The 27,157-nt window shown below is 45.6% G+C and overlaps 1 protein-coding gene across 1 annotated transcript in view; it reads left to right on the plus strand.

The window, feature by feature from the left end:
- Positions 1-430: 430 nt before the first annotated feature.
- The window catches only part of ADAMTS10 (ADAM metallopeptidase with thrombospondin type 1 motif 10), a 291,074-nt gene continuing 264,347 nt past the window's right edge, over positions 431-27,157 (plus strand). Inside the window, exon 1 of the mRNA XM_063916365.1 lies at positions 431-785. The gene's annotated coding sequence lies outside the window, so the exon portion shown is untranslated. The remainder of the gene's footprint in view (positions 786-27,157) is intronic.

Below are 27,157 nucleotides of genomic sequence, written 5' to 3' on the forward strand. Positions count from 1 at the left end.
TATTATTTACATTGCCAAAAGCATTAAATTGTCCATATAGACTGGATATAACTGTAATAAGGACTAAAGCATGTGTGCTAGAGGAGGAAATCAGCGTAGAGGAATTTCAGAACAATGTACATTGTATGAATGTGTTTTCACTTACAGACACATTTTCCATTGCAAAGCAGATGTCAGCAGACTCTATATAAACAATTATAATTGTTATAATAAAAATAATTATCCAGCCCTGTTTGTTGTAAAACCATTTGCCATTTTTCTGACACCTCTGAAAAACTGCATGCCATGAGAATCTACTGATTTTAGAGAGGTACCAAAGGGGGTTGTAACATTACTCAGTCCTTCCTACCTATTTTGCATCAACCATGCCCACTGCCCCTGTGGCAACTTAACCCCTTTCCTTCCAGACAGCCTTCACCAAATTACACTAAAATGTGCTTCAGAGCCCTCTGGCAACAAAGAGGTTACCTTTTCATTACTGCCTCCTTGTAGTAATTATGCTCTAAAACAGACACAGGCACATATAAAAAAAAAAGCTTGGCTACTGTCTGCGAACACTCCTTTAAACACAGCCCCCTTTAATTATGTGAGGTCAATGCTTTTTTTTAAAACATGCAGCTGCCAAAAAAATCATCCACTACATAGGTTGCTTAAAAAGAAAAATCCTTGCAAAGTACAAGTCCTAGAAACATCAGAATCGTTGTGCTGAAGGCAGGCACCCATTTTTTCAAATCACAGGGAAGATCCAACAACTAGAACCCAAGATCATTCTTTGATAAGAGCCGGTATGTATACATTCCATCTAATAATAAAGGTTATTAAGAATAAGGTCTGTAAATAATTAGTCTAGAGTTTTCTGTCTGTAGTTGGTCCCCCACTTTATTTCTAGAAAGAACTAATTCTGGAGAGGATACAATTGTGCCATCTAACCTGTTCTTTTAGCTCACCCACCCTAATTTATCGTTGAATAAAGTTATTCAGCATGTGACATTAATATCCCTCTGTAACTCCTTTTACTGCATAATGTAATGACTTAGTGTAATGCTCAGTATTGTGTTATATCAGTGGCTGTGTGTGATCATTTTGTAAAGCAACATGACCAGACCTGTAATGCATGGCAAAAATGTTTAGTGCTTCCTCTATATTGCCTGAAGAATACATTTTGTATACATCTCTTGCATTAAAGCTATTCTGTTGAGCTATATATTCTCTCTTTTAGGTACATAAAGTATTATATTTTAGACGTTTTCTATTGTCTTGTGGATAAGCTTAGTGTCTATTTGCATAAAATGGATCAGTGCAATTCCAACTCAGACTTGAACAGAGATATTCTTAATGTCTCCACATGTAATACTTGTTCAAATCCTATTATTAATACTTAACCTGTAAGTACCTGTAACCTTATATGTGACATCTACAGTATACCACATATTTATGCTGCTACAGTACAAAACAAAACCTGCTATAACTTGCCACATGTACTGTACCTCATTTAGAGAACTTTTGTGTTGCCCTTAATGTTTAGGAATACTACACCTCTCTGTACCACATGTATATTTATACATAACTGGTTCTGCTGCTTCTTAAATTGTGTAAGCACTCAGTAGCTCCATATCACATCTTTTCATGTTTCTTGCCTTCTTGAGACATTCCAGATTTCCTTTGAAGTTTGACCTCTGTCCTTAATTAGACCTGAGGGATGGGGAGACCAGATAGAATGAAGTACTTGAAATGTGTGTTGTTTAAGATAATGAAGCTAGTTTTGGAATTAGGAAAAAATGGTCAATCCCTTGTATTCTGTGGGCTGGGTAGCACATGACTTGTAGTCGTGGATATATACATAGTCAGGGCCGGCGCTACCACTAGGCAGCTTTAGGCAGCTGCCTATGGGCGGCGACCACTGGAGGGCGGCACCGCACACTGAATGAACCAGAGAACGCTTTCTTAATCACCCTGCCTCACCTCGCCTCAGCTTAGCCAAGCTCCTGCTCTTCTTTAAGAGACGAGGAGCAGCCAGGGATGTCGTGGGCGCCCAATTGTCAGCACCCGAACGATTGTGCTCCCGAATGTTACCGCCCCCCGCGCGATTATGCTCCCGAATGTCACTTGCTCCCCTCTGCATCGTTACAACCCCCCCCCCCCGCGATTGTGCTCCCAAACCCCCCCTCCCGCAATTGTGCTCCCAAATATTACCCGCTGCCTCCCCACCTCTTGCATCTTGTTATCATCCAGGGCCAGGCTGTGGAGGGTCAAGACCAGAGCCGGCGCAACACGCTCAGCCAGGTCAGCAATGCAGGGAGGCGCCGAACTACAGAGGTGCGGCACTCTCCCTGCTCTGCTGCTACTGTGTCCGCTGCTGCTGCACATGTCAAAACTGACAGGCAGCAGCAGAGCAGCAGCATCAAGGCGCCTTAGCGCCGTTCCCCTCGAGTTGCTGCTGCTGTAGCTAGGGCGTTTTAAACTTTCTACAGTACTGCAGCCGTCTAGTAAGCTCCACCCCTTCTGCAGGCCCCGCCCCCCTACTCGGCCAGTGGTTCTCCATGGTTTTGGTAAGGAAAGCTTCTTCTCTTATCTCCCCCTTCTCTGATCTCTACACTTACTGTCCTTTTCATCACCCATTCATGATCTCCTGTTTCATCTCACTGCCTGCCTCTATGCACCGTTTCTTCCACTCCTTTCTCCACTGTCAGCTCCACGCTACATCTTTCTGTGCCTGTCTTTTTCATTCTTCTATTGAGGGCATTATGTGTGTAAGTGGCGGTACTATTGTCTGCAGGCATTATGTGTGTAAGTGGCGGTACTATTGTCTGCAGGCATTATGTGTGTAAGCGGCGGTACTATTGTTTGCAGGCATTATGTGTGTAAGCGGCGGTACTATTGTATGTGGACATTATGTGTGTAAGCGGCAGTACTATTGTTTGCAGGCATTATGTGTGTAAGCGGCGGAACTATTGTATGCGGACATTATGTGTGTAAGCGGCAGTACTATTGTTTGCAGGCATTATGTGTGTAAGCAGCGGAACTATTGTATGCGGACATTATGTGTGTAAGCGGCGGTACTATTGTCTGCGGCATTTTATGTGTATGGGTGCAGTACAAGTTTTGCCTAGGGTGCCGAAATACCTTGCACCGGCCCTGTACATAGTCCTCATCAACTAATATTAACCTACTGATGACGTTTAACTATGAAGTGAAGGTATCATAAAAACTATCGAACCCCTAATAAATTGCATTTGTCACAATGACTAGGCCTAAGCTCTGAGTCCTACTAGCCTTCTTTCCATGAGAAATAGGGAAACAAAGATATTTTTCAATACATGTACAGTATTCAAATTTATTTCCCAGATATTTCTACAGTGTATATTGTTGGGTGCTTCAAACAGGGGCGGATTGGGAATAAAAAGCGGCCCTGAAAAATTTGTTCTAGTGGCCCCACATGGGCAGCACCAGAGGTGTAAGGTCTACCATGGGCCATGGCAGCAGCACCCTCCCCCCCAAGACTTTCCAGTTAGTGGGCATGTCCAGCATCAAGGAGGAAGTTAAAAAGAAATAAAATTAAATATTATGAGCACATTATATGATACACCTTCAGAATTTAGGAAACTATATCATTCTTTAGAAAGATATATTTTCTTGCTTATTGCACCAACAGTATCCCAATAACTATTCACTCAATCTTATATGTCAGCCAAGCAGGCAGACAGAGCATACACTAGATCATCTGCAATCACAGGCTAAGTGGCAAAGTAATTTTCATATATGCAAATTATTTTGCATCTTATTGATTATGTCTATAAAAAGGACCACATGTCTTCAAACAAAACAGGCCCCTCGAGTGCGTCGGCCCACCGGGAATCTTCCCTGTAAACCCCATGGCCAATCCGCCTCTGGCTTCAAATATAAAATAACAGTCAGGTTTTCTACTAGTCATAATTATCTGTGAGTGCTTGCACCTGACTTATACCAGACGCAAAAGATCCACACCCAAAAAGGTGCAATTTTGCTTATAGCCAACCCAGCTCCACCTCTTCGGTCATATGTATAATGCAATCAAAATACCTGTGACTCTAAATTACCCATAACCCATAATTTGCGCATACAGTGCTAATTCACGCAAGATACATTGTGCTGTGCAAATGGTCATGCAATCAACTGTGCATCAGCCCCTGTGTGTCTAGCCATTGGCTTAAGCTAGGCACACACCTACTGTATTTAATCGTCAGGCTGATCGTCAAATATTGGCTGATTGGCCAGATAAGTATATAGGTGTGTATGCTAGAGATGAGCGGGTTCGGTTTCTCGGAAACCGAACCCCCCCGAACTTTAGCCTTTTTACACGGGTCCGAGGCAGACTCGGATCTTCCCGCCCTGCTCGGCTAACCCGAGCGCGCCCGAACGTCATCATCCCGCTGTCGGATTCTCGCGAGGCTCGTATTCTATCGCGAGACTCGGATTCTATATAAGGAGCCGCGCGTCGCCGCCATTTTCACACGTGCATTGAGATTGATAGGGAGAGGACGTGGCTGGCGTCCTCTCCGTTTAGACTGTAGACTAGAGAGAGAGTAGAGAGTGACACTTGATTTACTAATTTTGGGGAGCATATTAGGACGGAGTACTACTTGCTGATAGTGTGACCAGTGACCACCAGTTTAATCCGTTCTCTGCCTGAAAAAAAACGATACACAGCAGTGTGACACAGTCACATACCATATCTGTGCTCAGCCTCAGTGTGCCCTCAGTGTGCTGCATCATCTATGTAATACTGTATATCTGACTGTGCTGAGTGCTCACTGCTCACACAGCTTAATTGTGGGGGAGACTGGGGAGCAGTTATAGCAGGAGTACATATTTTAACAGTGCACACTTTTGCAGCCAGAGTGCCACTGCCAGTGCCAGTGTGACTGACCAGTGACCACTGACCACCAGTATATTGTGATTGTCTGCATGAAAAAGTTAAACACTCGTCGTGTGGTGTTTTTATTATATAAACGCATTCTGCTGACAGTGTCCAGCAGGTCCGTCATTATATAATATATACCTGTCCGGCTGCAGTAGTGATATATATATATATTTTTTTATATCATTATCATCCAGTCTATATTAGCAGCAGACGCAGTACGGTAGTCCACGGCTGTAGCTACCTCTGTGTCGGCAGTCGCTCGTCCATCCATAATTGTATACCACCTACCCGTGGTGTTTTTTTTTTCTTTCTATCTTCTTGATACTGGTAGCTTACTTTAGGAGTCTGCAGTGCTGAGCTGACAGTGTCCAGCAGGTCCGTCATTATATAATATATACCTGTCCGGCTGCAGTAGTGATATATATATATATTTTTTATATCATTATCATCCAGTCTATATTAGCAGCAGACGCAGTACGGTAGTCCACGGCTGTAGCTACCTCTGTGTCGGCAGTCGCTAGTCCATCCATAATTGTATACCACCTACCTGTGGTGTTTTTTTTTTTTCTATCTTCTTGATACTACTAGTAGCTTACTTTAGGAGTCTGCAGTGCTGAGCTGACAGTGTCCAGCAGGTCCGTCATTATATAATATATACCTGTCCGGCTGCAGTAGTGATCTATATATATATATTTTTTATATCATTATCATCCAGTCTATATTAGCAGCAGACGCAGTACGGTAGTCCACGGCTGTATCTACCTCTGTGTCGGCAGTCGCTAGTCCATCCATAATTGTATACCACCTACCTGTGGTGTTTTTTTTTTTTTCTATCTTCTTGATACTACTAGTAGCTTACTTTAGGAGTCTGCAGTGCTGAGCTGACAGTGTCCAGCAGGTCCGTCATTATATAATATATACCTGTCCGGCTGCAGTAGTGATATATATATATATTTTTTATATCATTATCATCCAGTCTATATTAGCAGCAGACGCAGTATGGTAGTCCACGGCTGTAGCTACCTCTGTGTCGGCAGTCGCTCGTCAATCCATAAGTATACTAGTATCCATCCATCTCCATTGTTTACCTGAGGTGCCTTTTAGTTGTGCCTTTTAAAATATGGAGAACAAAAATGTTGAGGTTCCAAAAATAGGGAAAGATCAAGATCGACTTCCACCTCGTGCTGAAGCTGCTGCCACTAGTCATGGCCGAGACGATGAAATGCCAGCAACGTCGTCTGCCAAGGCCGATGCCCAATGTCATAGTACAGAGCATGTAAAATCCAAAACACCAAATATCAGTAAAAAAAGGACTCAAAAATCTAAAATAAAATTGTCGGAGGAGAAGCGTAAACTTGCCAATATGCCATTTACCACACGGAGTGGCAAGGAACGGCTGAAGCCCTGGCCTATGTTCATAGCTAGTGGTTCAGCTTCACATGAGGATGGAAGCACTCAGCCTCTCGCTAGAAAAATGAAAAGACTCAAGCTGGCAAAAGCACAGCAAAGAACTGTGCGTTCTTCGAAATCACAAATCCACAAGGAGAGTCCAATTGTGTCATTTGCGATGCCTGACCTTCCCAACACTGGACGTGAAGAGCATGCGCCTTCCACCATTTGCACGCCCCCTGCAAGTGCTGGAAGGAGCACCCGCAGTCCAGTTCCTGATAGTCAGATTGAAGATGTCAGTGTTGAAGTACACCAGGATGAGGAGGATATGGGTGTTGCTGGCGCTGGGGAGGAAATTGACCAGGAGGATTCTGATGGTGAGGTGGTTTGTTTAAGTCAGGCACCCGGGGAGACACCTGTTGTCCGTGGGAGGAATAGGGCCATTGACATGCCTGGTGAAAATACCAAAAAAATCAGCTCTTCGGTGTGGAAGTATTTCAACAGAAATGCGGACAACATTTGTCAAGCCGTGTGTTGCCTTTGTCAAGCTGTAATAAGTAGGGGTAAGGACGTTAACCACCTCGGAACATCCTCCCTTATACGTCACCTGCAGCGCATTCATCATAAGTCAGTGACAAGTTCAAAAACTTTGGGCGACAGCGGAAGCAGTCCACTGACCAGTAAATCCCTTCCTCTTGTAACCAAGCTCACGCAAACCACCCCACCAACTCCCTCAGTGTCAATTTCCTCCTTCCCCAGGAATGCCAATAGTCCTGCAGGCCATGTCACTGGCAATTATGACGAGTCCTTTCCTGCCTGGGATTCCTCCGATGCATCCTTGCGTGTAACGCCTACTGCTGCTGGCGCTGCTGTTGTTGCTGCTGGGAGTCGATGGTCATCCCAGAGGGGAAGTCGTACTCGTAAGCCCACTTTTACTACTTCCACCAAGCAATTGACTGTCCAACAGTCCTTTGCGAGGAAGATGAAATATCACAGCAGTCATCCTGCTGCAAAGCAGATAACTGAGACCTTGGCATCCTGGGCGGTGAGAAACGTGGTTCCGGTATCCATCATTACTGCAGAGGCAACTAGAGACTTGTTGGAGGTACTGTGTCCCCGGTACCAAATACCATCTAGGTTCCATTTCTCTAGGCAGGCGATACCGAAAATGTACACAGACCTCAGAAAAAGACTCACCAGTGTACTAAAAAATGCAGTTGTACCCAATGTCCACTTAACCACGGACATGTGGACAAGTGGAGCAGGGAAGGCTCAGGACTATATGACTGTGACAGCCCACTGGGTAGATGTATGGACTCCCGCCGCAAGAACAGCAGCGGCGGCACCAGTAGCAGCATCTCGCAAACGCCAACTCTTTCCTAGGCAGGCTACGCTTTGTATCACCGCTTTCCAGAATACGCACACAGATAAAAACCTCTTACGGCAACTGAGGAAGATCATCGCAGAATGGCTTACCCCAATTGGACTCTCCTGTGGATTTGTGGCATCGGACAACGCCAGCAATATTGTGTGTGCATTAAATATGGGCAAATTCCAGCACGTCCCATGTTTTGCACATACCTTGAATTTGGTGGTGCAGAATTATTTAAAAAACGAGAGGGGCGTGCAAGAGATGCTGTCGGTGGCCAGAGGAATTGCGGGACACTTTCGGCGTACAGGCACCACGTACAGAAGACTGGAGCACCACCAAAAACGCCTGAACCTGCCCTGCCATCATCTGAAGCAAGAAGTGGTAACGAGGTGGAATTCAACCCTCTATATGCTTCAGAGGTTGGAGGAGCAGCAAAAGGCCATTCAAGCCTATACAACTGAGCACGATATAGGAGGTGGAATGCACCTGTCTCAAGCGCAGTGGAGAATGATTTCAACGTTGTGCAAGGTTCTGCAACCTTTTGAACTTGCCACACGTGAAGTCAGTTCAGACACTGCCAGCCTGAGTCAGGTCATTCCCCTCATCAGGCTTTTGCAGAAGAAGCTGGAGACATTGAAGGAGGAGCTAACACAGAGCGATTCTGCTAGGCATGTGGGACTTGTGGATGGAGCCCTTAATTCGCTTAACAAGGATTCACGGGTGGTCAATCTGTTGAAATCAGAGCACTACATTTTGGCCACCGTGCTCGATCCTAGATTTAAAACCTACCTTGGATCTCTCTTTCCGGCAGACACAAGTCTGCTGGGGTTCAAAGGACTGCTGGTGACAAAATTGTCAAGTCAAGCGGAACGCGACCTGTCAACATCTCCTCCTTCACATTCTCCCGCAACTGGGGGTGCAAGGAAAAGGCTCAGAATTCCGAGCCCACCCGCTGGCGGTGATGCAGGGCAGTCTGGAGCGACTGCTGATGCTGACATCTGGTCCGGACTGAAGGACCTGACAACGATTACGGACATGTCGTCTACTGTCACTGCATATGATTCTCTCCCCATTGAAAGAATGGTGGAGGATTATATGAGTGACCGCATCCAAGTAGGCACGTCAGACAGTCCGTACTTATACTGGCAGGAAAAAGAGGCAATTTGGAGGCCCTTGCACAAACTGGCTTTATTCTACCTAAGTTGCCCTCCCACAAGTGTGTACTCCGAAAGAGTGTTTAGTGCCGCCGCTCACCTTGTCACCTATCGGCGTACGAGGTTACATCCAGAAAATGTGGAGAAGATGATGCTCATTAAAATGAATTATAATCAATTCCTCCGTGGAGACATTGACCAGCAGCAATTGCCTCCACAAAGTAGTACACAGGGAGCTAAGATGGTGGATTCCAGTGGGGACGAATTGATAATCTGTGAGGAGGAGGATGTACACAGTGATATATCGGAGGATGATGATGAGGTGGACATCTTGCCTCTGTAGAGCCAGTTTGTGCAAGGAGAGATTAATTGCTTCTTTTTTGGTGGGGGTCCAAACCAACCCGTCATTTCAGTCACAGTCGTGTGGCAGACCCTGTCACTGAAATGATGGGTTGGTTAAAGTGTGCATGTCCTGTTTATACAACATAAGGGTGGGTGGGAGGGCCCAAGGACAATTCCATCTTGCACCTCTTTTTTCTTTCATTTTTCTTTGCGTCATGTGCTGTTTGGGGGGTGTTTTTTGGAAGGGCCATCCTGCGTGACACTGCAGTGCCACTCCTAGATGGGCCAGGTGTTTGTGTCGGCCACTAGGGTCGCTTAGCTTACTCACACAGCTACCTCATTGCGCCTCTTTTTTTCTTTGCGTCATGTGCTGTTTGGGGAGTGTTTTTTGGAAGGGCCATCCTGCGTGACACTGCAGTGCCATTTCTAGATGGGCCAGGTGTTTGTGTCGGCCACTTGGGTCGCTTAGCTTAGCCATCCAGCGACCTCGGTGCAAATTTTAGGACTAAAAATAATATTGTGAGGTGTGAGGTGTTCAGAATAGACTGAAAATGAGTGGAAATTGTGGTTATTGAGGTTAATAATACTTTGGGATCAAAATGACCCCCAAATTCTATGATTTAAGCTGTTTTTTAGGGTTTTTTGAAAAAAAACACCCGAATCCGACAAAAAAAAATCGGTGAGGTTTTGCCAAAACGCGTTCGAACCCAAAACACGGCCGCGGAACCGAACCCAAAACCAAAACACAAAACCCGAAAAATTTCCGGTGCTCATCACTAGTGTATGCAGGAGTGATGAACCTTGACGGGCCACCACAAAATACGGGCTGCTGCGGGCGGCTGCAGTGCTGCGAGATAATGAAGGTCTCAGAGTCTGAGTCCTGTTCATTATCAAGCAGCGTAGTATCCGCCTGCAGCAGTCTGTACTTTGTGGTGGGCGAAGCAGCAATGATGACGATTGCTAGACAGTGACAGGGTGGTATCCTATTAGTGGAGGTAACACATCACACTTTTTTCAGATGTTTCACCAGTGCTTTTTTTTTACAGGCTATCCAATTAGGATCGTCCATAACAAAAAAAAAAAACCTCTTTCCTCCATTGAAAACACACAGGTTCAGTGAAATCTGTGTGTTTTTGTGAGAAACAGCCCCGTTTTTGCTTGAAAATGGGACTGTTTCTGGGGATTTGGTTTCACCTGCCCGAGGCAGGTGAAACAAAATCCTCGATGAGGCGCGGCGACCCGTAACTGACCCATGCCCGCCACAGCAGCAGCAGAAGGCTGGGACTGCAGTGAGGGCGCTGCAGCTCTCAGCTGGGAAAAAATGGGGCAGTGCTGTGACCTGCATCCACCCTCTTCCCCCACCAGCAATCACATGATGAGCAAGTGGTCATGTGACCGGGGAGCCAGAGGTGGAGCGTTGCACCGGCAGTCGGTACCCAGAGCCGGATTAAGGAGGGGCCCTGGGGTACGTACCCCGGACCCCCCTTTCCAAAAGGGCCCCCTGCCACACCACAGATCGGATCTCTCTTCCGATCCGATCTGCAGTGCTGCGCTCCCCGGCTCCCGTCCCCACTGCAGCAGTGGCCGCACAGACAGGACAGCTGAGCTAAGCGATGGCTCAGCTGTCCAATAATGTATGAATGAAGCAGCCTACGTGCCCAGACAATGACTGAGCGGCAAGGCTGCTTGATTCATACATTATTGGACAGCTGAGCCGTCGCTCAGCTCAGCGGTCCTGTCTGTGTGGCCGCTGCTGCAGTGGGGACGAGAGTGCAGGGCAGGAGGTGCGCCGTGTGCTGCTTGGGGAGGCAAGTTTTATTAAGCTGCTGCTGTGTATATATATATATATATATCTTCTCTTTATTAGGGGCCCCACTGTCTTAAGTGCCCCGGGCCCCCCATGGTCTTAATCCGGCTCTGTCGGTACCCGATGTAGTAACAGATAAACCACAGCTCGTGCTAGCTTATTGGGACTAATAGGATAGCCCTGGGTGATATCATTACCCGCAGGAATGTACCGCTGGTAATTGGTTATCACCCTTAGTCTTGGAGGTGGAGTGGAGGCTCAGGTTGGATTTAGGTGTTTCGGTTGCCCCGCTGTGCACCACCCAGCGCCACTACCCATATCAACAGATATGGTGGGTGGGCAGCGCTACAGAGATGAGTTACTTGGCCACCCGCCCACCTCCCCCAGTCCCTCTCCTCTGTCGGCAGTGGTGGGTATGAGTGCGCTGACGTCACTGCACACCTGTGTCTAATGCTGCACAGCAGCAGCAGCCTGCATGCATTAAGAGGAGCCACCCTGAAAGGAGAGGACCCAGGCAGACGCTGAGGCCAGAGAGAGAGAGAGAGGCAGGCAGAGCTAATTTACAGAAGTTCAGAACTTCACAACTAATTACTGTATGTAGTATTAAATATAGCTTGCCATTATTGCATAGTTTGGAGTTACTTTTAAGTTTGAGTTCAGTTTTCTGCACATATTATGCTCAACACCTGTTTATTATGAGTCTGACTGACCCTACTAAAGCTGTCGGCTGCTGTTACGTATATAGTATGTTTGATTTTTATTTTTTTTTCAGCTGAGAAAATGAACTTAGGGCCTTATTCAGCTTCAGCTGCAATTTTGCAACACTGCAAATCGTCCCCTTATTGGGCGACTACGCATGCACTGTGACCTCATCGCGTGTGCACGAAATGCAAGTACAAGGCTGAAATGCAAATGCAATGCGATCGCAGGGCCAGCAATCTACGATCGCATAGTGATTGCCAGTAAGTGTCTGTTTGTGGGAGGTTACATGGCGTTTGCTCGGAGTAGTTAAAAAAATGCAGGCGTGTCATTGCCGTTTTCAGGGTGTGCATCTTACGTCAGCTGCCATTGCTACAGTTGGAAATATGATATAACTGCGACTGCAGCCGTGTATTTCCTGCGTAGGCATGGGTCACCCGGTATTGTCGATGGTGGTCGACGGTTCTCGGTTTCTGCGTATGCATCACAATTATGCGACTGCATACACAAATTTGCAAATGCATCGGTGTGTGTCTTTTTTTCTTTCTAGGCAGCCCTTCACGTCCATTTTTTTTTAGCAGAAGTAGACTGAGAAAATCGCAATTTCTGTCTCAATAGTGATACAACCTGAATTAGGCCATTAGTTCACTAGTGCAGTGCTGAAGTAACTAGCTGCACTAGTTTGCTAAATTCATTTCCTCAGCAAAAAAAAATAATTAAAAATCAAATCACACATATATATATAACAGCAGCCGGCAGCACTAGTTGGGTCAGTCAGACTCATAATAAACAGGTGTTGAGCATGATATGTGCAGAAAACTGAACTCAAACTTAAAAGTAACTCCAAACTAAGATTATACTTTCAAGTCCAACGGCAAATGCAAAAACAATGAACACTTAAAGGGGTGGTGCTAGGGGTGGGGTATCATGCAGGTGGGAGGGGCTAGGGTCATTGGACCCACTTTATGGGAGTGAGTTCCATCACCACTCTAGGACCACTTTAAGCACTGGTTACAAATTACATCATATGAAAACAGGTGCATGCAGTATCCTGAAGAGTAGTGTGGATGGAGATTTTTTTACATTAAAAGTGACAATTATATATCAGCCAATATGATGATAAGAGGGCTAAATTCCTAATGACAGTTTTCCAAGTTCCATTTATTATTCCTTCATTTATTGAGAAACATCTGCTGGACTATATGCTGGCTTATCAGCAAGATGCCCACTTAATTTATGTATCTATAAAACAAGTTAGGTACTTTAAGTTAAGCATCTATAAGTAGAGCTGCAAGAGATATACAAGTTGCCTGCCTTTGTAGAACATAAAGTAGAGTAGTATCATGCACATTGTATATGCAGAAAAACGGTATTGCATTTACATTAGAGATGTGCGCAGGACCATTTTTTCTAGATTTCTATTTGGCTCTGATTTGTTGCCTGGCTTTGGATTTGGATTACAAAACTGCCGTGATTGGTTTTGGACTTACATTTTTTTTTTCTTCAAAAATTGACATCAATAATGTTACTTTCCAGTCATTTCCAGTGAATTTTGACCACCTCACAGCTCACAATATTATTTTCACCAGTATTGGCCAAAGACTGCAGCAAGCTGGCTGGTTACTAAGCGACAGAGCAGCGGCACAAACACACAGCAGTTTATAGCACATCTATGAAAAATCGCCACTGTGTACTGGGGTTCAGTGCACAGACAGTACAAACAATAGATCTATATATTTTTTTCTTTTTTTTGAACTCGCATCTCCAGCTGCATGGAGTCACAAGGCTTAGTTTTGAACAAAGAGCAATACGATAAACAGTTGAAATCTATATGAATATTTTTTTCTGATATTGAACAGGTCCAAACAGCGTGGATCACAGGACTTACTGATGCACGTGAACAAAGCACACTAGCGTAAACCACACCAAACAGTACAAACAATAGATCTACATTATATACTGTATAATTTTTATTTTTCTGTTTTTGAACTTGCAGCTCGGTTTAGACTGCATGTATCACAGGGCTTATAGATACATGTGAACAAAGCACACTAGGGTAAAGTGCACCAACCAGTACAAAAAAATAATAATATACAGTGTGTGTGTGTATATATATGTATATATATATATATATATATATATATATTGTGTCTAACCACAACTGCCCGCATTCTGGTGGGATAGCAGATAGCTCCCTCCAAGGGAAAGGAAAAAGAGCTTCACATTGTGCACCTGCAGTGGAGATTTATAAGTCCAGCTTTTTGTGGATTGCCAGCATCTAGCAGGAACTCATCAATAGGAACAATTTAAAACACCCATACACCCACTGCAGGTTGCGCTGGTGCCCGTTAGAGGCAAGTGAGTATGGAACAGTTTGTTGTGCCAGAGACTGTGGACATTGGCCATGTCAGGAGAGCATGCCATGTGTGGCGGCAATCCACTGCAGCGGAATAACTATTGAGCGCAAGAGATGCTAGGACTTTTTATGTTTGTTTGTTTGTTTATTTTCTGTATGTACAGCTGGAGCTGCACTCATCTAGTGCAGCTCCATCGCAGGCATGCCCTCCCGGCTACGGGAGTGCACAGAGATGCTCCCATTAAAGTGAATGGGGTGCATGCACATCTCGTACGCGCGCGCGTCCCAGAACTTGCAGCTCGGTTTAGACTGCATGTATCACAGGGCTTATAGATACATGTGAACAAAGCACACTAGGGTAAAGTGCACCAACCAGTACAAAAAAATAATAATATACAGTGTGTGTGTGTATATATATGTATATATATATATATATATATATATATATATATATATATATATATTGTGTCTAACCACAACTGCCCGCATTCTGGTGGGATAGCAGATAGCTCCCTCCAAGGGAAAGGAAAAAGAGCTTCACATTGTGCACCTGCAGTGGAGATTTATAAGTCCAGCTTTTTGTGGATTGCCAGCATCTAGCAGGAACTCATCAATAGGAACAATTTAAAACACCCATACACCCACTGCAGGTTGCGCTGGTGCCCGTTAGAGGCAAGTGAGTATGGAACAGTTTGTTGTGCCAGAGACTGTGGACATTGGCCATGTCAGGAGAGCATGCCATGTGTGGCGGCAATCCACTGCAGCGGAATAACTATTGAGCGCAAGAGATGCTAGGACTTTTTATGTTTGTTTGTTTGTTTATTTTCTGTATGTACAGCTGGAGCTGCACTCATCTAGTGCAGCTCCATCGCAGGCATGCCCTCCCGGCTACGGGAGTGCACAGAGATGCTCCCATTAAAGTGAATGGGGTGCATGCACATCTCGTACGCGCGCGCGTCCCAGACGCGCTGATGGGTGCACCTAGGCGGGAGCTCCCAAGCGCAGATGAAGCCACGATTAGCGTGGATCCATCTGTACCTGTGTGATCAGGCCCAAGCCTGTGAATGCTATGCACAATGTCTGATGCTAGTAAAAGACACTGAGCCTACAGTAATTCAGATTTGATCACAGCAGCAAATTTGTTAGCTAATGCAGAGAGAGTTATAGGCCCTACACACTCTGCGATGTGCCGCCGAGCTGCCCGACCGCCGATACGGGCGACGGGCGACCCGGCGGCGGGGGGTCAGTGACGGGGGGAGTGAAGTTTCTTCACTCCCCCCGTCACCCGGCTCCGTAGACTTGCAGGCAAATATGGACGATCTCATCCATATTGGCCTGCATGCACAGCCGACATGGCCCCAGCGATGAACGAGCGCGGGGCTGCGCATCGTTCATCGCTGGAGCCTCCACACTGCACGATATGAACGTTATCTCGTTCATTAATGAACGAGATCGTTCATATCGTGCAGTGATATCGGCATGTGTGTACGGCCCATTAGATTTGGGTGGGTTATTTTGTTTCTCGGCAGGGTAAATACTGGCTGCTTTATGTTTACACTGCAATTTAGATTTCAGTTTAAACACACCCTACTCACATCTAATGGGCCTTACACACTTGTAGATTCGAAAGATTTAAAAGATAAAAGATATGATAGATGAAAGATTTCCCATGAACGATTATGTGCATACAAACTGAACAATGTCTGATGAAAGATTTGAAAGATTAGAAAGATTTGAAAGATCCAGCTTCATTTAAATACTGGGCATGGTTTTAGGAAGGTGGGCAGGTCTTCTTTGTACAATAAATAACAGCATCCATTTAAAATCACTGCATATCTGCTCTGTAGTTTGTTTGGTGCAGTGTATACCTGGTAAACCTTTCAGCACTACCCATAAATAAAGACTCCACACAATTTTTAGTAACAATTTGTAATTATAAATTTTAAAAAAATAATAAATTAGAAACATTCTGGGCTGGATTCATCGATTTTTGAGCCAATGAGTGCCATGACAGCAGGGATTACACCAATAGAGGCATCAGGCATTCCAACAATTAGCCAGATACAGTGCAGCAAAAACAGTGGTGCCAACATAACTTGGGATGAAGAAGAAGTAAAAGAATTTGAGGACAGTATTTCAAAAGTGCACATGAACTAAAAGCATTCACAACGTTCTATTACAGGGTAAAATGAAGTGTAGAAAACCAACATTATGGTACAATTGACTTCAAGAAAAAACATATTGGACGAGGAAGGTCAAATACAAATCTGAAGCCAGCAAACAAAAACGCAAATTCAAAAATAAAAAAAACATTTTGATTAAAAATTTTGGTCGCCTTGAACAGTGGAGTGTGCACTCAACAGAGTGGTGAACATTCCACTTGAAGAGGTGCCAGGGAAGGGGGATTGTGGCATTTGGTAACCCGGAGCAGGATATGTGGGGTATTGTTGAGGAGGAATTACCGGCGCAGAATACATGGGAGGATGAGTTGGGGGAGGGGCATAAGGATGTACTAGGCACCTGTCTGGTATCTAGTACAACGCCACTGTGGTTGGTCAATTCATCATCCTGGCCATGTGATATAATGGCATATACCAGACGCTGGGCGTATTTTTGCTGAGTGGGGTTCATGGCCCGCAACTCACAGGCTAAATGGTCCCCAATAGCTTCAAATCTATCCGGTCTGTTTTTTAGGACCTCCTCTGCCTGCCTCAGAAATGTATCTAACCTGCTGGACAAGACAGATCTTCCAGGGATAGCCGGCCGGCGTCTCTTTCTAGCCAGAGGCTGGGGCGTTCCCATCGCCGCCTGACTCTCCTCCAGCTCCGGCATTACAGTGGCTTGGTCTGCCGGCTCATCCACTGCAGGTTCCACGTCCAGCTCCCTCGAAGACAGCTGAGTTATCCAAAAAAATTAAGAAAAATATGTGAAAATAATAAGGCAAAAAATTAAACAAGAAACAGTGACATCTGTATTGTGCGGACACTTACCGGATCCACATTCTCCTCTTCCTCAGGCTCGAACATCTCGGGCATGTTCGGCTCCTCCGTGTTCCGCGCTGTCCTCGAAGGCTCCTCATCCAATACGAACTTCATCAAGTCATAATACCATAATGTTGGCTTCTTGACTTGATCTGACCCTGCTCCTGAACGTTGGGAATCTTTGTTATTTCCTGTGCTTCTTAAGAAATAGTGTCCTCAGATTCTGGATCTTCCTCTTCACCCACTTGATGTCGGCACCACTATCTTGGACAAGGCTGTACCTGGCCAATTGCTGGTATGCCAGATTTTTCTTTCCTCTGTTGGCGTAATCCCTTGTTCCCACATGCCACAAGCACTCATTGGTCTGGTATAGATCGAAGAATCCAGCCCAGAACTCACGGTTTGCATCCATGTCTCTGTGAAATGTGAGATTTAATTTTAAAATATTAAAATCAGAACTTAACACAGTAATCAGATATAATATGTTCAACCAATTTTATATATATATTGTGGTGAGAGAGCTTGTGTCTCACCACAAATGCCCACATTCTGGTGGAATCAGCTCTCTCCAAGGGAGAAGAAAACAAGTCCTGCACATTCTGCACAGCTGCAGCTGGAGAAACAGATGTCCGTGATTTCATGCTCACCCAGAGACAGCAGGAAGTCAGGATCACGAAAGGGGTTTAAAAATCCCTCTTACCCAAAATGCATTGCGCTGGTGCCTGTTAGAGGCCAGTGAGCCGGGTTGAGTTTATAGCGCCATGGACTGTGGACATTGGCCGTGCCAGAAGACCATGGTATGTGTAGCCGCAAGCCACTGCAGCAGAGTTATTTTTCAGTACGGGAATTGCTAGGACCTTTTATGTCTGTCTGTTTATTTTCTCTATGTACCTCTGTGACCAGGCCCAAGGCTGTGTATGCTGTGCTACAGTGTCTGATGTCATTAAAGACACTGTGGTTATAACCTGAAAATCTGCCTACGAGACCTTATTTACAATACCCATGTTACAAAATAAATAAATATATATATATATATATATATGTGCACAAAATAATATAATAAAAATGTTTGTGTGTGTGTGTGTGTGTATATATATATATATGTAGAGAAAACAAATGGAGGCTGCAGGCAATGAGTACACAACTTATAACTCTTTTAATATGAGTATATGTATACAGATATCTAGTTTGAGTATCACAGCATAGAGGACTATCACTGGCGCCTCCGGACAGCACACACAGAAAGCCGCTAGCCGCCGCTCATCAGATACTCCTGGTCTGAGACCGCACACCGTCAGGTCAGCCAAAAGGAGGTGTCACACCCCCTGACGAAGTCCTTGGGATGAAACATGTTGGCGTGATAGTGGGACACTGGACGTACTACGTCTCTTTGGCTGACCTGACGGTGTGTGGTCTCAGACCAGGAGTATCTGACGAGCGGCGGCTAGCAGCTTTCTGTGTGTGCTGTTCGGAGGTGCCAGTGATAGTCCTCTATGCTATGATACTCAAACTAGATGTATGTATACATATACTCGTATTAAAAGAGTTATAAGTTGTATACTCCCTGCGCCCTCCATTTGTTTTCTCTAAATGTGCATCATTGAGCCTGTGGTATAGCTCTATCGGGAGGACACTGCAGGGAAATCATTCAGTGGATGAAAATCAGAAGCCTGTTTAAAAATCGACAATACAGGATACGTGAATTTGCGTGATTTAGTTTTGACTTGTTATATATATAAAATACAAAAACGTACCTTAATAAAGCAGATCAGCCCAGTGATGTGTATATAACTGTGATTTGATTTGATTTCTGCTTTCTGGAGTGGCAGTCCTTTGCTCCTGTGTAAATATATATTTATATATGCTTCACTTTTTCCACATTTTGTTATATTACAGCCTTATTCAAAAAAGGGAAAAAAACACTTTTTCCCTCAAAATTCTATACACAATACCCCATAATGACAATGTCAATAATTCAACATATTCAATAAAAAACGGATTCGACAGTACTGCTGTCGAAAAACGTACCAATTGACGATAGTGTGCATCCTGGATTCGATTCATGGACGGTACAAAAGTGTTAAAAAAAAAACCTGAAAAAAATTGCGTGGGGTCCCCCCTCCTTAGCATAACCAGCCTCGGGCTCTTTGAGCCGGTCCTGGTTGTAAAAATACGGGTAAAAAATGACATGGGATCCCCCGTATTTTAACAACCAGCACTGGGCTCTGCGTCCGGTCCTGGTGCCAAAAATACGGGGGACAAAAAACGTAGGGGTCCCCCGTATTTTTAACACCAGCACCGGGCTCCACTAGTCAGAGAGATAATGCCACCGCTGGGGGACACTTTTATATCGGTCCCTGCGGCCGTGGCATTAAATCACTAACTAGTCACCCCTGGCCGGGGTACCCTGGAGGAGTGGGGACCCCTTAAATCAAGGGGTCCCCCCCTCCAGCCACCCAAGGGCCAGGGGTGAAGCCCGAGGCTGTCCCCCCCATCCAAGGGCGGCGGATGTGGGGCTGATAGCCATGTGTCAGAAAAAAGAATATTGTTTTTTGTAGCAGAACTATAAGTCCCAGCAAACCTCCCCCGCAAGCTGGTACTTGGAGAACCACAAGTACCAGCATGCGGGGGGGAAACGGGCCCACTGGTACCTGTAGTTCTACTACAAAAAAAATACCCAAATAAAAACAGTACACACACACCGTGACAGTACAACTTTATTACATACATGCACACTTACATTCATACATACTTACCTATGTTGACACGAGGCTCGGTCCCCTTGTCCACGTAGAATCCACAGGTGTGCTTCATGCACACTGCCGGGGGACATAATACATTGTTGGGCAGCGGTTTGTCCCCCGGCAGTGTGCATGCAGCATGTGTTCTCAGTACACAGCATATCAATATGCATGCTGTGTACTAGGAACACATGCTGCATGCACACTGCCGGGGGACATAATGCATTGGTGGGCAGGGAATATTATATACATTGGTGGACAACGGTTTGTCACCCGGCAGTGTGCATGCAGCATGTGTTCTCAGTACACAGCATATCAATATGCATGCTGTGTACTAGGAACACATGCTGCATGCACACTGCCGGGGGACATAATGCATTGGTAGGCAGGGAATATTATATACATTGGTGGGCAGCGATTTGTCCCTCGGCAGTGTGCATGCAGCATGTGTTCTCAGTACACAACATATCAATATGCATGCTGTGTACTAGGAACACATGCTGCATGCACACTGCCGGGGGACATAATACATTGGTGGGCAGGGAATATTATATACATTGGTGGACAACGGTTTGTCACCCGCCAGTGTCCATGCAGCATGTGTTCTCAGTACACAGCATATCAATATGCATGCTGTGTACTAGGAACACATGCTGCATGCACACTGCCGGGGGACATAATGCATTGGTGGACAGTGGATTTTATAAAATTCATTGGTGGACAGTGTGTCATTGGTGGCCAGTGTGTCATTGGTGGCCAGTGTTTTATACATTTGTGGCCAGTGGGAACACTGTGCTATACTTACCAAAGACGAGCTGCTCCTCTTCCACGATGCTGCGGCTGGCTGTGCTGTGGCTGCGCTCCTCTTCAGTGATAGCCGGGAGTGTTGACCGGGAGTTTCCTCTGATGACGGCCGGGCGTGGCGTGCAGGCGGCGGGGCGGAGGATCGTCATTATCGTGAGTATCGTTCATCGCTGATACATACACAATGAACGATACCGCACATTGTATATGTCGGTATCGTTCAGATTGACTTGCATGTATCAGCGATGATAGACCAGCGATGAACGAGCGCGGGGCCGTGCATCGTTCATCGCTGGTATATACACACTGCACGATTTGAGCGAGTTCTCGTTCATTAATGAACGAGATCGTTCAAATCGTGCAGTATTATCTACAAGTGTGTAGGGCCTATAACTCTCTGCACATGTTAAATCTGCCCACCCTGCAGTGCACATGATTTTGCCCACTAGCTAACAAATTTGCTACTGCCATCAGATCTGAATAAGGCCCACTGTGTTTTAACTGAAAGACCTGCCTCATGAGCCATATTTCAAGTACCCGTTTTGCAAGATATATATATGTGTATATATATATATATATATATATATATATATATACACACACATACATTTATTTTTATTTTTCTATTTTTAACCTTACAGCTCGGCTCAAACTGACTACAGGGCTTATAGAAGCATGTGAACAAAGCGCACCAACCAGTACAAACAATAGATATACATTTTTATTTATTTTACTATTTTTAAACTTGTACCTCAGTTCAAACTGCATGTATCATAGGGCTTATAGATGCACGTGAACAATGCGCAAGAGAGTAAAGTGCACCAAACAGTACAAAATATATATATATATATATATATATATATATATATATATAGTACAGCTGGATCCGGCACTCTGCATGAATACTCACTATACTTGTGTGAGAGTGCAACGTCAGGGCGTATAGGATCGGTACCACTTACCGGACGCCGCCTGCTCTCACTCGCAGGTGCTGGAACACTCGAGAGTCCTGGAAGCACTTCTGGACGACCCGGGCAAGAACACCTAAGAGGAAGAAGATCCGTTGAATATCGTCTCCTAAACCGTGGATAGCAACCCCTATGTAGCCGAGGAAAAAAGCGCCTTCGGGCTAGGTGGGGGTCATCACCGGCGTCCGCCTCAGAGCCCGAATTTCACCTATCGGCACTTTCGCACCAGGTGGAAATTCCGCCTTGCACAGCCGTGCAAGGCTCACCGTTGCCCTGAAGGAAGGGAGATAGAAAGGACACGACCAAACACTCAGACTATGGTTACTCACCGTCTCACACTCCGGTACTCCGATCTTCTCCCGTACAGGTCCCTGTAAGGAGGCAAGAGAAAAAGAACCGCCGTGCAGGGCCTAACTAGACCTAGTGTCTCACCTTATCCTAACTACAACTGCAGAGCCCTCAAACTAGCTCTGTGAGTGTGGTGCAACCAAACTAGGCACAAACTTCATAACAGTAACTTGCCCTGCACGGTAACAACACACATCGGAATACCACATACCACGGTGCTGTCCTTATAAATACCTACCGCCGGATGCAGGGGGTGGGCGCCGCACAGCCTACTCACCTCCTATGCTCTTCCCGGTAGGGGCCACTGTCCTTCCCTAAGGGTGGTTTGGACCTGGTATCCAGTACCACCTTATTCACCTTGATGGAAGTACTTCTGGGCCTAGCGCCCCCTGACTGCGCCCAGGCCGGAGGCCTGACTTCACCCACGGGCCTAGTGCCCGCCTAACTTGCCACCCGTTGGGTGACCTGGGCCTTGTGCCCAGGGTCACCTTATACGTATCCCTGTCGGCCAAATTGCACTAGGGCCTAATGCCCCCTCATATTCCCACAGGCCTAGTGCCTGAATGTGCCCCCGGGCCTAGTGCCCGCCTAACTGGTGCCCGTTGAATGAGGGTGATTCGGGCCTAATGCCCGAACCCCCGGAGGATAGTGGTCTGGGCCGGCGGGCCACGGGCCGAGTGGAACCCTGACTGCGCGTGGCCTCGGCCCAGACACACTGTCCAAATTGCCCCACGAGCCGGGAGGGCCCGACTGAATAGCCACAGGCCGGGAGGGCCTGAATGTGCCCACGGGCCTAGTGCCCGAACACCTGGTGGTCTAGGGAGGATCTATAAGTATGTAAAGTAGGCCCAGGGCCTCTTACCAGGACCGGTGGGAGAGGCTGTGGAGGGGAGCTTCGTTAGCTCTTTTGCTTCCCGCTCCAAACAGCACTCTCCGCCGATCGTCCGTCTCCGCTGGGCCGCCTCCGTCCGGTCTTCTGGGGATGTCTTCCGCCTCTTCTGGCACCGCCGTCGCCGCCGCCGTCCGCGCTGGCCTCCTGGCTTCTTCTTCCTCAGGAGCTCTTCTCCGCTCCGTGCCCGGCTCACTACTGAGCTCCGCCGCCGCCCAGCGCCTGATATAAGGCGCTGGGGGGAGGCGGAGCCATGACGCGGCGGACTCCCATTGGTCCGCCGCCGCGACTCCTCATTGGGCGCCGGGCCGCGAGCAGCGATTGGCTCGCGTCCGGCGCCCTTTTCAAATCCGCCGCCGCTGATTGGAGGAACTTGGATCCTCTCGGATCCTCGTTCCTCCGGACTCCGGCGCTCTGCCGCCCGCCGCCTGACATTTGGCCCAGGTGCCCTCTGTAAGGGGACAGCACCCCTGTCTTACACAGTACAAAAGCAGCGCCACTCTCGGACTGGTGTATTCATCAAAACATTAAGGTGCTTTAATCATCAATGTTTCGGGGTATTACCCCCTTCTTCAGGATAAAGCTGGTAACACCCCTGAAACGTTGATGATTCAAGCACCTTAATGTTTATATATATATATATATACATATATATATATATATATATATATAATTTTTATATTTTTAAGCTTGGAGCTCTGTTCAAACTACATGGATCACAGGGTATATAGATGCATGTGAACAAAGCGCACTAGAGTAAAGCACACCAAACAGTACAATTTACAGCAGAGTACAGCACAGCATACAGCAGCATGCAACATGTCCCCTATACACAGTCACTTTTAAACAGCACAACTACTTGTGTGTTCGGAGTCTTAGCACAACCAATACAGCAGAGTATAGCGCAGCATTCAGCAGCGTGCCCCCCATACACAGTCACTTTATACAGAACAGCCACTTGTGAGTCTGGAGTCACAGTGCAATAACTAAGGCAGAGTATAGCGCTGCACTCAAAACATAGACTCAGGTGACCAATGTAAGTAAAAATATATGGCACTGCCAAGTAAACTAATCACAGTTGGTGGTGCACCTTGGAGTAGAGTATAAACATACTTATAAAGGAGAGTGATCCAAAGAATGAAAATCAAATGGCTAAATTCCTTCTTGGTGCAACCTTAAGGGAATAATCCAGTGAAACATAGCTTTTAACAATTTACTAGTAAAAAATTCAACAATAACAACAAAACTAACAAAAACTAGTATTAATGGCTCATTCAGAGCTATTAATGCTAAAAACATCACTACCTAATATTCTCTAAACACCCGAGTTAATGTAAATATACAACTATAATAGTCTCCATAAATCAAGTGAAGAAATATCAACAATACAAAACGCGTTTCATCTTGGAGCCATACTTGAGGGTCCTCATGTAGCGCTCACTAGATCCGGCTGCAGTAGGACATAGAGACACACAGAGATCAGGTGCTGAGATTTAGCTAAATCACCAGCACCACTCCCATCTCTCAGGTATTTCAGCATGCGTATTTATGTTGAGGGTGTCAGCATCTGACCCTGCAATGTGCAGTATATGGTGTAATGGTTAGCATTACTGTTTCATTGCACTGAGGTAAGGGGTTCAATTCCCACCATAGCGTTAACTGTGTGGAGTTTGTATATTCTTCCTGTGCTTGCATGGGTTTCATCCCACAATCTAAAATATCATGAATTGGCTCCAAATGAAAAGTATGTGTAAGTGTGTTCATATACATGTGTTTAGGGCAGACTAGATGTGCCAAGTATTCTTATCTGCTGTTAAATTCTATGTTTCAAATTGTCACAAGCTGGGTCCAGGTTGTTGCAAGGCAACCAGGACACCGCACCTTCTGGCCACAGGGTTCAACAGTCCGGCTGGTTGCTAGGCAACCAGGATGCCAGACTAAGATGGCGGCAGTGGTTTCCTGATAACTAGGATGCCAGGCAGCTGCAGGGAGTCCTGGGCTTCTGTTCACAGACAGCGAGTAAATGGGCTGCAGCTGCATTTACTTGTATAATATGGAGTCCCTCCTTCCCTAGTCACACTGATTAGTTGATCTCCTAGTGATAAGGCAGTCAGGCCAGCTCCTCCCTGCTGGTTATAGTTTATGCATTTGTGTAAGCTGCTGGTCCATGTCCCAGGTTCCTGTACTCTTTGCCTGTCCTGTGGATACTCTGTTTCAGAAGACTAAGACTTCTTGCCTTGCCAAAACCTCTGTCATGTGTCTGTCCAGTTCACTCCTTGTATACTTTCCCAGTGCTTTGACCCTGTACCCAGCCTGCAAGTAATACTATCTGCACAGTGCTCCTTACCAACTACTGTGTTGCTCCTGCATCCGCTGAGGTCCTGACCCTGACCTGTCTTAACCCTCCATGTTTCAGCCTGTTGTTACTTAATAAATTACTACAGTCTATATCGTGCAGTCTCCAGCCAATTGAGTGAACCCCTATGCTAGAGGTATAAGTCATAGCGGCACCCTAAGTACCAGTGTATGCATCTATCACTAAGGGAACAATGGATAGCTGTTATAGTAAAAATAAAAACTTTTTTTTCTGGCTCTAGGGGTCCTAAACAATTGTGCTGGAGATCCCTAACACAAATTATATATCAGGGGAAAAGCACTAGGCATTAATAACATTCCAGCAAAAGCTTTAAAAGCAGAAGGAGGTAACAGTAAACCAACTTAGAGACATATATACAATTGCCTGGAAAGATTTCTGTGTACTTAATGACTTCAAAGATGCCATAATAATTCCCATTTACAAAAAAGCTTTTTGTGGATTGCCAGGATCCAGCAGGTTTACTTACAACATCCAGAAAAATATTAACATCAGTTATACACTCATGGCTATTAAAAACACAAGAAAGCAAATGCAGAGAATAACAAACTGGATTCAGGCCCAGTAGAGGATGCAGCGACCATATTTTTGCTATCAGGAAAATACTTGAATCACATCAAAGAAATAACTTTTTCTAGTTACTTTAAATGTGCCTTTGCCTTTGACAGTGTGGACTGAGAATCTGTTTTGTGTGCCCTCAAGGCGGAGAACATCCCACATAACACAATTAAGATGCTTTAAGCTCTCTTAACAACGGATTAAACAAAGTTAAATGTAAAGGCCAAATATCCCAACTGTTCACACTCTCTACTGGCGTTAAACAAGGTTGTATAGTTTTGCCCATGCTCTTCAACATAGCTATGGATCGGTATTCTCAGCAAAACTTTTTTACTACAAATTAAATGGCCATTATTACTGGCAAATATACAGCCCCCACAGACCTAGTCTACACCAATGACATCGTCTTCCTAGCCAAAATCATGCAGGGTGCCCAGAACATCCTAAATAAGCTCAAATGCAGCAAAGCTTGGCTTACAAATAAATGCAGAAAAAACAAGTACATTTTTACTGGAACTACGCCTGTGCAGCTAAACATAGATGGAAACATCATTGAACAAGTGGATATCTTTAAATATCTGAGTTCAACTATTGATGGTCCACAGATAGCTGCTACAAGTGACATCACAAGTCGTATTGGTGGTGCCATAGCTGCCTTTGCATCTCTGAAAAAAAGAGCTCTGAAACCAACAGTACATTTCCATTGCCACAAAGTTATTCAATGCATCGGTTAGAACAATATTACTTTATGGTTCAGAATCATGAACAATCCTTAAATATGACCTAAAGTTTCCAAATGAGGTGCTTACAAAACAAACTACAAATAAAATTAACAGACCGCTGGAAAAATGAAAACATCCGAAAACTATGCCAAGATCAACCCATAATTAAATCCTATATGACATGACAGCATTTAAAGTGGTTCAGACATATCTGCAGAAAGGAGCCTAAAAGAATACCATATCAGTGCCCAAATAACACATCCCCGGATGGATGGAAAATAGCATGTGTGGCGCCAAACACAACACGGCTAAAGCAAATTGCCTTGTGACTGGTATACAGGTTCAGATGTTCTGGAGATACTGTAGTTTGCTGCAGACTTGCGACTACAGGCATGGCAGGAGTGGGTGTACTCAGAACCAGAGTGGGCAGCATATAATCACAGAGACTTGGCAGGAGCCTGGACTTGGATCAGGACCAGACACGAGAGTAACTGGAGGGACACAGCAAGACAATGACACGGAAAAGGAATGGACACAGGATAGCATGTACAGGGCAGGATCCAACAGGGCATGGCTGCAGGACTGGCATTGACAGCACACAGAGGACTGAGGCAGGATACAGGATTGCAGGTACACAAAGACAGGGAACCAAGACTCGGGAACAGATAGACTGGGACATGTGACAAGCTCACTTGGTGCAGGAACTAGTGAATATCACCAGCAACAAGAACTGACAAGAATCCCTAATCAAAG

The sequence above is a fragment of the Pseudophryne corroboree genome, chromosome 1, assembly GCF_028390025.1.
Source record: "Pseudophryne corroboree isolate aPseCor3 chromosome 1, aPseCor3.hap2, whole genome shotgun sequence".
NCBI classification, from domain to species: Eukaryota; Metazoa; Chordata; class Amphibia; order Anura; family Myobatrachidae; genus Pseudophryne; species Pseudophryne corroboree.